Below are 14,239 nucleotides of genomic sequence, written 5' to 3'. Positions count from 1 at the left end.
TGGAAACACTGAGGACTGAGGGATAACCTCCCACCAGATCTCTTATTTTCCAATGTATGCAATGCAGATAAACAGTGTGTGTGTGAAGGGGCACAAGCAGAACTAAAAAGGCTGACAAAATTTATTCAAGCTCAGGAAGAATTTCTGTAGTAGCTGCAAGATCAAAACCTGACAATTTGATTTCTAACATGTACAGATGAGCAAAGAAAATTGGGGGCGGAGGAAGAGAGAAGTATTGGGGTCACAGTAATCCCTGTTACTTTATTTTCCTTGTTCTTTTACCAGCTCTCGTAATTTGCGTGGTACTGAGACATCTCTCCTGAGTCAGTGGGTGATTGAGAGCTGTTGGGGAAAGGGTGCGAGTTTTTACCTTCTGGTGTAGCTCTCCTACATCTATATTTCAGAAGAATTGGAGTTGAATGTTTCCTTGTGGTCATGCTTTAAGCTGTTGTGTCCGTGCCTGTTGTCCTCATAGTCTTACAGTGCCATGGTGACTGGCTTTGATTAGCCCCATCCAGGTCAAGGAGAAAGCTATGCCTAAAATGCTGTTGTGGACAGACAAGAGGAGAGAAACTTGGCTGATGGTGGACTATTGAAAATACCTTGAAATGAGTATTCGTTAAATAACCATCAAATGAGTTATGCAGAATGCAGGAAACCCTGTGTGTTCTTTGCATAGTCTTGGTTGTCATAACTTTGTGTGTATTTGCTAGGCTATCCCCAAGTATTTGTGCAGACACCCCCCCCCCCCCCCCCCCCTTTTTTTTTTTTTAACCAATAACCAGTTTTTCAGTGTCCAAATGTTTGGGCGTTTGTTGCAGACTCTGGCAGTCGTGAATACTCCATGCCTTTGAAAGCGCCCAGGGCTCCTGGGATGCTTGCGTCGGAGCAGAGAGGTGACCGTGATGCACCTCCTGAGCTGCCACCAACCATCTGCTTCTCACTCCAGCTTTAGTCACCAGGCTTATAATAAAGATGTAATTTTGTGAAAGTTGAAGGAGATCTTGATATGTGTTGGTAGGAGCCTCGCTGAATGAAGAAAACAGACTGGGAGGGGTCCTAAATGTCCTTGACTAAAGGAGAAGGAGTAAATTTAGAGAAGCTGGAGAGAAGAGTGAAGGGGGGATGTGAAGAAAGATACAAATTCACTATTTTTGTTGTCACTAGGGATGACTCGCACAGGCAGCAGATTAGCATGTAGTCTGTATGAGTCTGAGCTGCCCAGTTAAACTGGGGGCAGCAGCTGTCTCCTTCCTCAGCTTTCTTCCCTGGCTGCTGGTCCTGCTGGAAGATGCTTATTCAGATTGCTTTATGTCTACACATTGTAGCCCATTTTGGAGTCTGGCACAGAGAAGTATATGTTTAATGTTCTGAGGCGTATAAAAATTACTCGAGGTTCATTATCTTTATCCTGGTCCCTGCAAAGGAGAGAAGGATCACTGCATCAGGTGTGCAGAAGCTGGTGGACCTTGGGATGCCCTAGGACAGTTCTTGGCCTGAGGATAACTTGCAGTAGACATGGTTTGCTAATTTTGTGGAATACTTCCACATGCTTAAATTTAACAAAATTGGCTCTGTTTCACAGGCCCAGATCCAAATATTGGTGTCTCAGATGTGGAACACTTCTGTGTTGAGAAGCAACCGTATCTGTATGTATGCCTTTCTCTCTGGCACAGACTGACTCTGAATTACTTTTTCGTAATCTGGAAGGCAGATCTGGAGGACAAGGATCTTTTAACCCCCACAGCCACCACGCATTAACCGAGGGTCTCCTAGGGTGGAAAGTGTTGCTTTGTGTATTTTAGCAACTTGCAGCTTTTTTTATTCTCTTACCCCACTGAATCTTGACACTGACTCTCAGTGGCAGGGAGCTGTGTGAAAGGGCCTGCTCTGTGCCTCCGCGGGGCGGGGGGAATCATCCCCAAACCCTGCATATTTCATGTCCTGCCATCAGTGATGCAGACAAGCAAGATGTGGTAGTGAATATGATATTGGGGAGTCCTGGTTCGGGACAGCAGTGAAAGGCAAGGGGAAGGTATGATAATATATGCACACTGGAGCTTACTGTAAAAGCTAGAGGGGGATGCTGTGAGAAGAGCACCCCATATGCACCCTCTTCAGTTTTTTTGGTCCCCTAAGCATCCTGTTGGCTCCAGTCACAGACTCTTTATTTACATGGATTCCTGATGTAATATGGCTGTTCCTGAGATTTCACTGTCGTTCTTCCATTTCCCCATTGCAGCGCTGCTTGGAGGCGGTGGAGGGATGGGTAGGCTCTGTATCTGCAAAGCATTCCTACATTTCCCCGATTAAAAGCAGCGTGATAACAGGAGCGGGGTTATCCCTGGAATTCCTGGAGTCAGTCCCCAAAATGGCTTTTTGTAGGTACAGTGAGGATCGAGGGCTGGGGATGGGCTGCGCTGCGTCCCTGGCAGCAGGCTGCCCCGTGGCTCGTGGCCGGTGGCTCGTGGCCAGGTGCTCAGGGAAGCACCCACAACCGGGGCTTCCCTACCTTCCCCGCCTGCGCTTCGGAGCTGCTGTTGTCGCAACACATTCAGCGTCGCTGCCGTAGCTTCCTGACAATGAGGCAGCTGGCAGATAGCTCGACGTTAACGCCTGAGATAAAACAGATTGAATGCGTATCGCCTAGCGGAATTAGCGCCGGGCGTGTGCCGCGATGCCTCTCCTGGAACTGAGTTCACAGGAGCTGTGAATAATGTCGGTGCTGAGGAATTGAAGGGGCATCCCAAGGTTAAACGTGTGGCAGCGTGTCAGAAAAAGGGGGGCTGGCTGGGTGCCTCCCTGCCAGCAGGACGGGAGCGGAGGTTTCCCGGCTGCTCTGCTGGGATGCTGGGAGGAGAAGGTGAGCGGGAAGGGGCACCTGCGTGTGAACGGTGGATACAGAAGTGCTAATTTGGCAGAAAGCACTTTCAAATCCTCCCCGGCTTTTACAGACTGCAGTAAGAAATTATTAAATTTTCTCTGTGATCTGACTGTGTTTCTGTCAGGGTGACCCTAATTCCATTAGAGCAGCTCGGAGCTGATTCAGGATGGCTGTTTTACACTTTCTCCCTCAGCTTGCTTGTGTTTTTTTAATGCACTCTGTGCTTCCCTGTCTGTCAGCTTTTGATTGTGCATGGGAAAAATGGCTTTGCAGATTTCATTTAATGTTCAGTTCAATTGTCAGCTAAAAGATGCTCTTTCCCAGCTTTTAGAAATATGTCATTTACTCTAATAAAATAAAAAACAACAAAAAAATCCCCCTCAAAACAAAATGCAGAGAAAACAGGAAAAAATCAATACTGTCATCAGAAATCATCAGCAATGTGTTTTGTTGCTAGCTTGTTTTTTTAAAAATTAGGCTTTGTTCTTGATGTCCTGGGCACAGCTTCCATTAGCCAAAGGAAGAGACTAGGTGACCCATCCGAAGTGTTTCCCAACCGAAATAGATCATGGTTTGTCTTGCACAGAATTTCAAAGGGCTTAAGGAAGAAAACCACTTCAAATGTGACCTTGTAGAAGGAAAGAACTAAGGCAGTATTAGGCCAACTACCTGTGAAGTGATATGTGGTAAACAAACAATTCTCACCTTTTGATTTCTAAAGATAGCGCAAACATGGCTTTTGTTTGAGGGGGTGGAGGAAGCTTGCAGCAGTGAGCTGGGGCTGGTGAAGGCAAGTCTGGCTCTCGCCTCCTCCTGTGAGCAAGGACCCTGAGTCTGAAGTGTCTCAAGGCTGCCCTGCCCCTTGTAAGAGATAGTTGCTTTATATCAGAAAGGTATCCATGTAATACAGATTCCCCCCCCCCCATCAGCGATGTTTCTTGGATGCTAATAGGGTTGAGGAGGCACGTTGAAAAAGAAAATAGGAAGGTGAGATGTTGATACTTGTGAAGGTTGGGAAATGGAAGAGTACTGATGGCCTTCCTAGACACGTGGCTCCAGGCGAGCTCTGTTTTGCCAAGGGTTTTGCATTGCACCCGAAGTACCGTCCGCAGGTTTTGGGCAGAAGAGCGCTGGATCGTTTGTTACAGCGCTCGGTTCCCCTGGTGCCCCAGCTCTGCTGTCTACCGTTACTGTTCTGTGTTCCTGGGACCCAGGAGTAGTGCAGCAGGTTTTGACTCCCTGATTCAGCTCTGCCCTCTTTGCATCATAACCTGAATGATGCCTCAACAACAGTTCAGCTCCCAATACAGCTGCTCTGGGCCACTCTACAGGACAGACTTGCTGTTGTGCCCTGGAAAAGTCACTTTGCGGAGCTGGGCAGAGGGTCCCATCCCAACAGCTGGACCTGAGGCTTCTCCGCTGCTGCCTTGCATCTGTTTCTGTTTCTGCTTCCTGGTTTCTTTGTTTGCATGCCTGTCCCCAAACGCTGCACGTAGTGATTATGTGTAATTGGTACGATTGGATCCAGGTATTGCAGCACAGGTAAATACTAATTTTCTGCAATTCTACCTTGACTAGCTTGACAAATTCCATCAGTGAAAAGAACATGTGAAATATTGTTTAGGAAGACCCCTGTACCTGAGGCATTGGGGTTGCATCATTAAGGGACAGGTTGAAATATTAACCACAGTTATTGTGCAGCTTTATTTTTGGTGTACTTACTCATCATGTATATATTTAGGTATAAATGGATTCCGCACTTTTCCTTAAAATATCTGAATGCTGCCTGCTCATAACTGAGTGTTGCAGCCATCAAGGTAGGAGGGATGCTGTGAGAACAAACGCCATGTTGAGAGTAGACAACAGATCTTTCTCTGCATTTATAGCCATCCCATTTAGCTTCAGCACTTGCAGGAGTCATGTGAATTTGTTTGGGTAGCTACCTACAACAGGTCACAGCACTGTCATTTGTCTTTTTTATTTATTCATAAAGCCAGCATCACTCATCAATCAACATCAGCTGTCAGGTCAAAGGTCTGCCTAGCCCCAAATCCCTTATCCAGCAATGGTCAGTACAATGACCTATGGAGGATGTAAAACAGCATAAATATATAGTGATCCCTTCCTGGTGTCTTCTTCTAGCCTTCAGTGACCAGTGGCTCCTGAGCCCAGAGAAGTGGTGTAGTAACTTCAGATAGGATCATTCTGGGTTTTGCTCTCAGGCAACTCTGAGCATGTTGTCAGTCATCAGGGGTATCCTGGGGCCAGCGGTTTGCATGAAGACCACAGTGTAGGCTCTGACTTTTGCCTCTACGCCATGGCTCCTTGTTTAACCCACCTACTGCTGCTCTGCAGGGCTAAGCAGTCTCCTTTGCTGTTCACATCATTCAGACTCAGCTGCATAGCCAGAGTTACTCTCTTGCCTTCACAAGGGACTTCCTATGTTTAAGTGTCCATGTAAGTCATCTGGCACAGCAGCAAATATTGAGAGGCTGATATATTTAATACACATTCTTTGAGAGACTGTGTGCTTATTGGCTTGGTGATATAGAAAAACAGTAAAACTACCTGCTTAAAATTTTATCTTCAGTGTAGATTCATAGATTTTAAGGCCAGAAATCAGACCAGTGTAGTCTTCTACTCTGACCTGCATAGCACAGGCTGTATAATTTCAGCTAGTAATTTCTGCATCTAGTTTTAACAGCTGTGGATGAGCTAGCACGTAGCTTTTAGGAGGCTATCAAATCATGATTTGAAGACTAAATGGTAGAGAATTTACCCGTCTCCTATGTCATCTGTAAAAATGGCAAGTAATCATTACTTCTACAAATCTGTATTTATTTCAAGCTTCGTTTATGCGTTTTTTGGGTTCAGACGCTGGATGTTGTAACCTGTGTCAGCTAGGCTGGAGACTCCTGCTATTTAATGCAGTCTCCCTGAGAAGCAAGTTAGAGTGTAGGAGTTAGACAAGCTGAAAGTTTGTCCTTTTTGTTGTAGAAAAATAGGTTGGTCTTGATTTTTCTGATCAGAGATAATTTTTATAGTTCTTCACTAATCTTCCAGACGTTTCACTATATTTTTAAAGTGCCACAGTACAATGGCACTTTAGCCCTTTTGCCCATAGCATTGAGCTGGGAAGCACGGTCCTCCACAATGACCATTGAATCCCTTTCTGGGCCTCTGATTCCCAGGATGGAAACTCCCATTTAATTAGTGTGACTTGGGGTTTTGCTCACTAATATCTGCCCTTAAGTACATTAAAATGCATTTTGGTGGATCCCAGCTCATCCAGTCATCTGAGTAATTCTGTACAGGTAATCTTCCCTTGCTGTTATTAGCTGACTTGGTAAAGCTAAAGATTGGTAAAGCTAAAGGTAAAGATTGTTATTAGCAATCTTGGTAAAGCTTACCCTTTACTTTCTAAATCTAGTTGCAAGTTAGTTGCATTTATTGCTAGCTGTTAATAAGTTGTGACTATTTGCAGAAGCTGCTGTATTTTAAGGAGATATTTAAAATATCCTATAGTAGTGATGGTAACATCCTTTGCAGATGGAAAGGAGTGCCAGGAAACTGATAAAATAATATGGTTTGTCATGCTGCTGCTTGCTACTAGTAGTACTGACGTCAGATGGGGGAAAAGAATGAGGTCTGCTGGAGCTTTCAGTGTTTTAGCTGAGCAGTTGTAAAAAGCAATGAAGTGGTAATAGGGATGCTTTTTTGTTTCTTTGATTATCTGTTTGTTATATTGGTGCTTCAGAATGATACTGTAATATAAGATGATCAAGCTCATTTTTGTGAACAACCAAGAGTATGAAATTTGTTTGCTCAAAATGTTAGTCAATCTTTTTTGATGGTGAACATGTGTGGTTTAAAAAGGAAAAAAAAAAAAGCATCTGTTCATGGATGCTTTTTCTCTGGTAAGATGTCTGTCTTTATGTATCGGTAGCTGAAAAGCAGTGGTGTACTTTTAATTGAATGCTGTATGTAGCCCTTTGTTAGGGTCAGTGCTTTGTCTATGCCAAAGACAAATCTCATTTGTTGGTGTGAAAACACTGTAGGGTGCTTACTGAAAGTTTTAAGTCATAGAAATGTCTTTTGCCTTGCATACTTTACTGACATATGTGCTTTGGTTTAATTCAGCAATCATTTTATAGTGGATGATGGCTTTACATTTGTATATGAATTGTATCCTGCAATGCTAGACCTTGGCCTCAATGTCAGTTACATTTGGCTTTCTCTGATGCATCATGACATTAAGCCTTCACAATAAGGGGGACTCACATGGTATTAAAAAGAGATAATTACCAAATATATTCAATTTCATGTAGTACAGGCTGGAATGAACTTGCAGTCCTGCTGAGCTTTTCAGATGGCCCTTCATTGCATGTATTACTCATTATTTCCATTCTTTTATTCAGTAATTAACAATACGACTTCCAGGAATGTATTTTGTAAAATTGGATTGAGACATGTAGATAGTACCTGGTCAAAACCTGAAGCAAATGGAAATGCCACCATTTTCCAGCAGGATTTCATGGCACCAAGGGTGACTGTTCTGAGTTGGTGCTCTGGATAAAGTCAGCATGTCACGATGAGGTTTGGGCTTGGTTTGTCTCTACTATGTGTGGTTATTCTACTTCAGCTGACACCGAGTTCTCTGGAAGTAGCTGTGGTCTCATAGAAAGGACCATAATCAGTCCAGTGTTGGCACTGGTTAATACTGCAAATTTAAAAGGAAGATTCTGCTCAGGGAATTCTTGCTTGCCTTTGCTGCTGCTCTTGTATATTTTTTATTATAAACTCTGTCTACATGCAATGACTTTGCTGGTTCACCTCAAAGGTGAGTGATAAAAGCCCTTGCAAGTTAATTGCCACGTGGGGAGGAGAAGAATCTTGAGCTTCTGTACTTAGAACACCTACGTGTTTTCTTTGGATTTATTTTTAGCCAAATTCACTTCAACTGTTAGTGCAACTGTTGTTGTGTTACTTCTCTTAAAGATTGTTTTGAAAAAGGGGTTTTAAAGAGGCCAGGAAATATTCAGCAGCTTTACTCATGTAGCTCTTTTGCCCCTGAAAAACTCCATTTGTAATAACCATTTTGGGTCTGGGCATTAGCACAGCTCTGCCTGGCAGGTAGTACTGTTCGTTCTCACCCGCTTGCTAAAGCTGGTTGGTGGCTTGTGCGAGTGGGAGACGTGAGCGTGTCGCCAGGCTCTTGCTTTCGTTGTGGGGCTGTACGTAAGGCAGAGCTGGCGCTTCCTTGGTTTTCAAACTTGCAACTGAAGTTCCCTCTTTTGAGGTAAATGTGAGAGTTGCCATGCATTGGTTTCAGAAAGGATTTTGACCTTTGTATTTGAAAAAACACAGCTTGGAAGTGAGAAGGCTATAGGTATATTGTACTTACACAGTGTTTAATTTGCAAGAGGAAAGATTCATTGGAAGACCTGAATGATGAGTGGTGAAAATCTTGTGAAATGCCAAAAACAGTTAAAATACTGATATGATGAAGATGACTACGTATTTTAATCCTATTTAGCATCAAACAGAAGCTTTCAGTAGTTTCAGGATGCAACCTTAGAGAAGTGAACTTATCTTGTGCATTCACCACATTTGATTTATAGGGCATTTAAGAAATAGGGGGGTATGCTAGCAGAGGGAATCAGTCAAATTTGAAGAGGAAAACAGAGAAAATACATTCATATTCCCATGTAAAGGACTGGGATGCCTTGTCCTGAGACAGTGTTCTCATTCTTGGCATGCCGACTACAAAGAGTTTAATATGGCTCTTGGGAGGATGATGAGGGTAGTCCAAGACCTGGAAAGGCTCCCTTTGCTCCTGTTTGGTGTAACAGGTAATGGTCTTGGCTGTTGACTTGTCATTTATAAATGCTGTATATAGACTTCCAACATACTTTTTTATGCTCCATTACACACGGTTTAGCAGGGGTTACACAAAGTTCTTTAGTTATAACCTGTTGTTGTTTTCAGCTTTTTATGAGTTTGTTTCATGGCTGAAATGTGCCCTGCCTGGTCTTCAGCCAAAGTTCAAGTCCGGGGGGCTGTATTTTATGAGTTGGACATTTGGTTTTTGGATCTTTCTGCAAAAATTGTCTTTGGATGCTCTTAAAAACAAAGAGAGTGGAAAAATACTTTTGTACCCTGTAAAACAAACTGTGGTGTTATTCATAGGTCTCAAGTCTAAAATGTCTGTGAAAACATTTGGCATTACTACAGATGCGCTTCAGCAGTCAAGAGAAAATGGAACTGGATTTGTGGAAGGGAGTGACCCATAGAAAAATAAGCTGCTGAATGATATAAAGGGGATTTAATGCGGAATCATTAAGTGCATGCAAGTGAAGGATGCTGTCTGAGCTTGTGTGTAACTAAATTGCCTGTATATTCATTCTGCGAATGTAGCCAGAGCTGCTGTCATCTCAGCCTTTCAAAGACCCAGAGGTGCGCAGCAGAGGCGGTCCTCCAGATCCTACAGCACATAGCCTGTAACGTGGGCAGAGAGAATTAATTCACATCGACACCGTGGAGTTTGTGTTCTAGTGCATTTGTCTGTTTGTTGAGGCAATTGTGTAGAGAGCTTGCTTTGTTGCAGTTGCTCTGTGGTTGTACTGTCGGCCACAACGATTTGGACTTGTCTTTCTTGACGATGCCTGTTGAACCTTGATTCTGCTGTAGTAAATGCATGAAATATTTAACATATTAAACTGCCTAAGTTTGGGGTTTTTTTTTAAATGCTAAGATACACCTCTCTTCCTATGGTTGCAGAGTTGTGTGCCTTTATTCTGGGAGCAGAGTATAATTTTGGGTTTTTTTACATGTTCTAGGAGCAGAGTACAATTTTGGGGTTTTTTACGTGTTAAGACAGAATCCCTGGGAATATGTATTGTTCAGTCAGCATCTATGCACTGCTCAATGTCTTTCCAATTAGACACACAGTCTTCTGTTTCAGATAAAACATTTTTTTCTGAGGCAAATTTAGCTAAAATTTCTGGCATTGTCTTTAATCTGTAGTATGTTGCGTGAGAAGAGTTTCCTGTGTAATTTTGAGGAATTTAAGAAACTCCACCTAACATATAAAGAGTAATATGCAGTATACCAAATGGTGTTTTCCAGGTTTATATCAAATTGTAGAAGAGACTATGAATTATTTTGTGTTATAATTATTGCTGGACCATGTCAAACTCAAGGTCCATTTATCCCAGAATTGCCCCAACATAAGCCTCCAATGATGGCCAACAAATGCTACATGTTTTAGAGAGGTGCAAAAAGAAAGATCCCATACTCTTGCCTTTTCTCATCCCACCCAAATTAGTTCCCATTTCCTACGTAAAATTAGAAATTGTTGTAAGAACCTGGACTTTTATTATTGCTTCTGTAAAGCATTATTAATTGCAACAACTTTAAATATTGCTATATCCACATGGGCAAAAGAATGTAGATTTGTCAAGGTCAGATCAATCTAATTTCATTTAATGACAGGATAACAGGCTTTGTGAATGGAGAAGTGGTAGATGTCATTTATCTTTAGTAAAGCTTTCAGTGCTCCCTCATGAGACTTTTTCTTGTGAAACATCTGCTCATAGGGTGGGTATTTGGCAGTTTGGTAGCATTCAGCATTTGCAGTAATGATCTCTCTGATAGAATAGAGAACATGCTTATTAAATTTGCAGGCAACAACAAGCTGGGAAGAGCTGCAAGCATGTTGGAGGACACTATTAGAATTCAAAATGATCTTTACAAATTGAAGAAACTGTCTGAAAGGATGCATGTCAATAAGGAGAAATGTGGATAGATGTTTGAAAATAGGAGTAATCAGCTACATAAATACAGAATGAGAGACAACTGCCTAGACAGCTGGTATACAGAAAAGGTCTTGCAGTGCTAATGGATCAGAGACCATACCGGAGTCAACAGTGCCATGCTGTTTTGAGAGGGACAAACATCACAGTGGTATGCAGAAATGAGGAGTACCATCCTGAAGACACATTAGATAGTCTTTCTACTCTGCTCACATTGATAAGGCCTCCAATGAAACAACATCTCATCTTGAGCATCCCACTGCCAGAATGGAAGGACTAATTGAGGAGAAGTCAGTCCTCCCCGTCCAGTGCTAGGAGAAGAAATAACATGCTTAAACTGCAGCTGGGAAGTTCAGGTCAGGCACTAAACAATGCTTGCTGACACGAAGGATTGTTGAGCACTGAATTGAATTTCCAGAGGAATTTCTGGAATCTCATATACAAACAGAAAGTGTTCCCTCCTATAGGTTTTGAATTGCCACTGTTATTTCTTAAATTGAATGTTTCTTTTGTCTTCATTTATGAACCAGGAAGGTACAGGCTCCCAGTCTGTCTTCTCTAGGTCGCCTGATACTCTTGATATTTTTATCCTGTCCTTTTTCATCCTCCTCTCAAGACACAATCACTTTCTTCCATCTGACTTTGTGTGAAAGTGTTTTCCAGGCCCTTAGTCCTCCTCAGTGCCCTTCTCTGGCTTTCTAGCTCTCCTCAAAAGGAGCTGATGGGGAGAATACAGGGGAGACTATGCCACTAACAAAATGAGACTTAAAAACATCCCCTATATGTCGTTTCCTCATGAACCCTCATAGGTTTGCTGTCTTTTTGCCCACATCTGTCTGCTGACTAAAGGTCTTTCAGCTGCCTGTTACAATGAGTGGTTCATCTTCTGAAGCCATACGGTTAATTCAGCTCTGCAAATTGTAACAGGTAGTTCTGGGTTTGGTGTTTTTTCTCTTCGTATGTGTTATGTATTTATCTGTAGGTATCTGCCCTGAGATGTTACCAGTCTATACATATGTACAGAGGTCTGTGTCTGAACTTTCATGGTTGCAGGAGCTTTGCTGGCCAGGCAACCGCTGCACCAAGGCAGGGAGTTTTGGCATGTGTACGGTGGTTGCTGCCGTGATGCACAAAAACCTGTCTCTGATAGCACCAAATGTCTCTGCTGTTCTGCAGTGATTGTTAAATATTTCTAATGAAGTTGATGTGGTTGTGCCGGACTGTATAACACAGCGCATACTGCAGCAGAGCAGGCTGGAGGGTCTGCCTGTTGGACCGCTCCAGGAGAGCGATGCTGCTTGCTGTCTAGAGCAGCACTCACCAACAGCCCTTGTAGGGTGCATTGAAATGGCTTCTGGCAGCTAAAAATGCTTTGGGGGGACAATTGCAAAGGATGCTGTAGGTCTTGTAAGACCTTCTGACTAAAATTTGTCTTAATGCCTATTTGTGGGTATGAAAGGGAAAATGTATTAAAAACATGTGTTTGTGTAGAATGCTTTTAACGTCAATGGTAGCGGAGAGGAAGATGTGTAAGGCTTTTTTCCTTCTCCTTCCAGTAGTTATTCTTCCTGTGAATAACTATGCATCAACCCATGGACTTCTGCCTGGTGAGTGGAGTTCTAAGACTGTATGAGATGGGAGTGCCTCATGCTTCATGTTAAAAGATTACGCTTAATTCATTGCATATTTGTTTTGGATAAGAAAAAGCTATTTGCCCACCTAAGCTTTTCCTTCCTGGGTTTCATATAAGAGCCATGTAATTCTTGGAAAGCTTTCTCAAGAAGAGATCAGATGAAATTTGTCTTTTTAATGAATTGATTTAAATCAAGATGCAAGCCATTACATGAGCTCCTGAATTCTGGAAACTCTAGCCATTATGTTGGGCTGTTTTTTGCAGTCAGACTTTGGCTTCAAACTGCAATTATTTTTCACAAGACCAAGAATGAAGTCTGTTGCCTGTTATGAATAATAGAGTATGGTAATATCAGCTATATATGCAAACTCTGCAGACTGGCAGCACAGCTGCTAAGCGTTACGTTTTTAAAATATGTACAGTCTTTTGTCAACAGAATTAAAACCAGGAACATTACATGGTTTGTTTCTGCATGAGGGTGTTTTGTAGGGAAATTTAATGATGAACTGTTTTACATTTTGACCTTAAAAAAAAAATTTCTGAGGCTTTGCACCTTCTAGTGAACTGGGGAGATTCTCAAATTAAGACATGTGGAATCCTAATGGCCACCCTGACATTTTGTAGGCCTGGCTGGATATGTGGGCTTGATTAGTTTTCTAATGTACCTGCTCTGCCAAGCTGGAGAGGCTCACAGACTCTGCAGCTGAGCTTTCTTTAAAGCAATTGCACTGTAAACCTCGTTCCAATTAAAAGGTGATGCTGTTCTGGTAATGGAAACTTGTTTTATTGTTCCTCTCCTCTGATACGCATGCGAGTGGACGTGTTGTAGGAAAGTGTTATCACTGTTGTTTTTGTAGTTCATTCTTATCTTCCATCAGTCTTCATATACAAAAAAGTGAGAAATGCAGCATGCCCAGCTGTCTGAGGGCGAATGTGAATCAGCAAGATAAACCTTCAGAGGGTATAATGGGCCTGACTACAAATGATCCTTCAGCACTTCGCTACCATCCTGTAGCTTGTATCGTGTGTTGAACCACAGGCAGCAGGAGAAAATGAGTGGAAACACAGCGAAGAACCCAGGGCAGCCCATCATTTTGGTGCTGAGAAGGGAATGATGCATGCTCAGGCCATCTTCTACTCTCCTCCTCCTACCTATGGAGCAGGGAAATCAGAGGGAACAACCCAGGAATGTGAGAAAGTAAGACATGAGTAAGTGTGAAGAATATAGTACATTTAAATTTTCTGTCCATCACCAGGAAAATGCTAAAACAGGCTTTGGGGTCCTGCTGCTTACGAGAGGATGCAGACGAGCACTCTCCTGAAATGCCCCAGCGGCTCCTTGGGTGTTCTGTGCTCCGTTTCTCTCACCTGCAAAAAGAAACGCCAACATTACCAGATCGCTGATTGTGCCTGTGCTGGCAGAGGGTCCCAGTACTGATTTATAGCGCTTGTTCAGCTTTCAGCGAGCAGCAAATGCGTTGCTTAATTATTCATGGCAGATGTATTATTGCAGGAAATTAAGACATCAAGGAAACAAGTAAAAACTATTACTGAATAGAGCTATAAACAAGGTAAGGTGGAAGGAGACGCAGGGGGACAGCACTGGGACGTTAAAAAACCTTCGCGCTCAGGAACGTTTCACGCCTTCCGAAGACAATTGGTTAAATTCCCAAATCTTTAAGTGATCTTTCATAGTATGTAATTAAATATTCTATTAGCTAACAAGTTGGGTTTAATTTGTTACATTTGTCATCTAAATTATCACATTTGTGAATGTGTGAAACCTTCCTATGGCTTCTTTCAGCGTATCTACTTATATAAAGACACAGTTCTCTTTAAGTCTTCGACTTTCCTCATAAGATTTGGCATTTAACTTGTGCAGGAAGGTTAGGGCAACCTTTGGCTTTC

General features: G+C 42.6%; 1 protein-coding gene across 5 annotated transcripts in view; it reads left to right on the top strand.

The window, feature by feature from the left end:
* Window positions 1-14,239, top strand: part of PTPRF (protein tyrosine phosphatase receptor type F) — a 393,615-nt gene that overhangs the window by 139,678 nt on the left and 239,698 nt on the right. The gene's annotated exons all lie outside the window — the stretch shown is intronic.

This window comes from Ciconia boyciana, chromosome 7, assembly GCF_034638445.1.
Source record: "Ciconia boyciana chromosome 7, ASM3463844v1, whole genome shotgun sequence".
Lineage (NCBI taxonomy): Eukaryota > Metazoa > Chordata > Aves > Ciconiiformes > Ciconiidae > Ciconia > Ciconia boyciana.
Note: the sequence above shows the minus strand (reverse complement) of the source record. Positions and strands in the feature narration are given on the sequence as shown.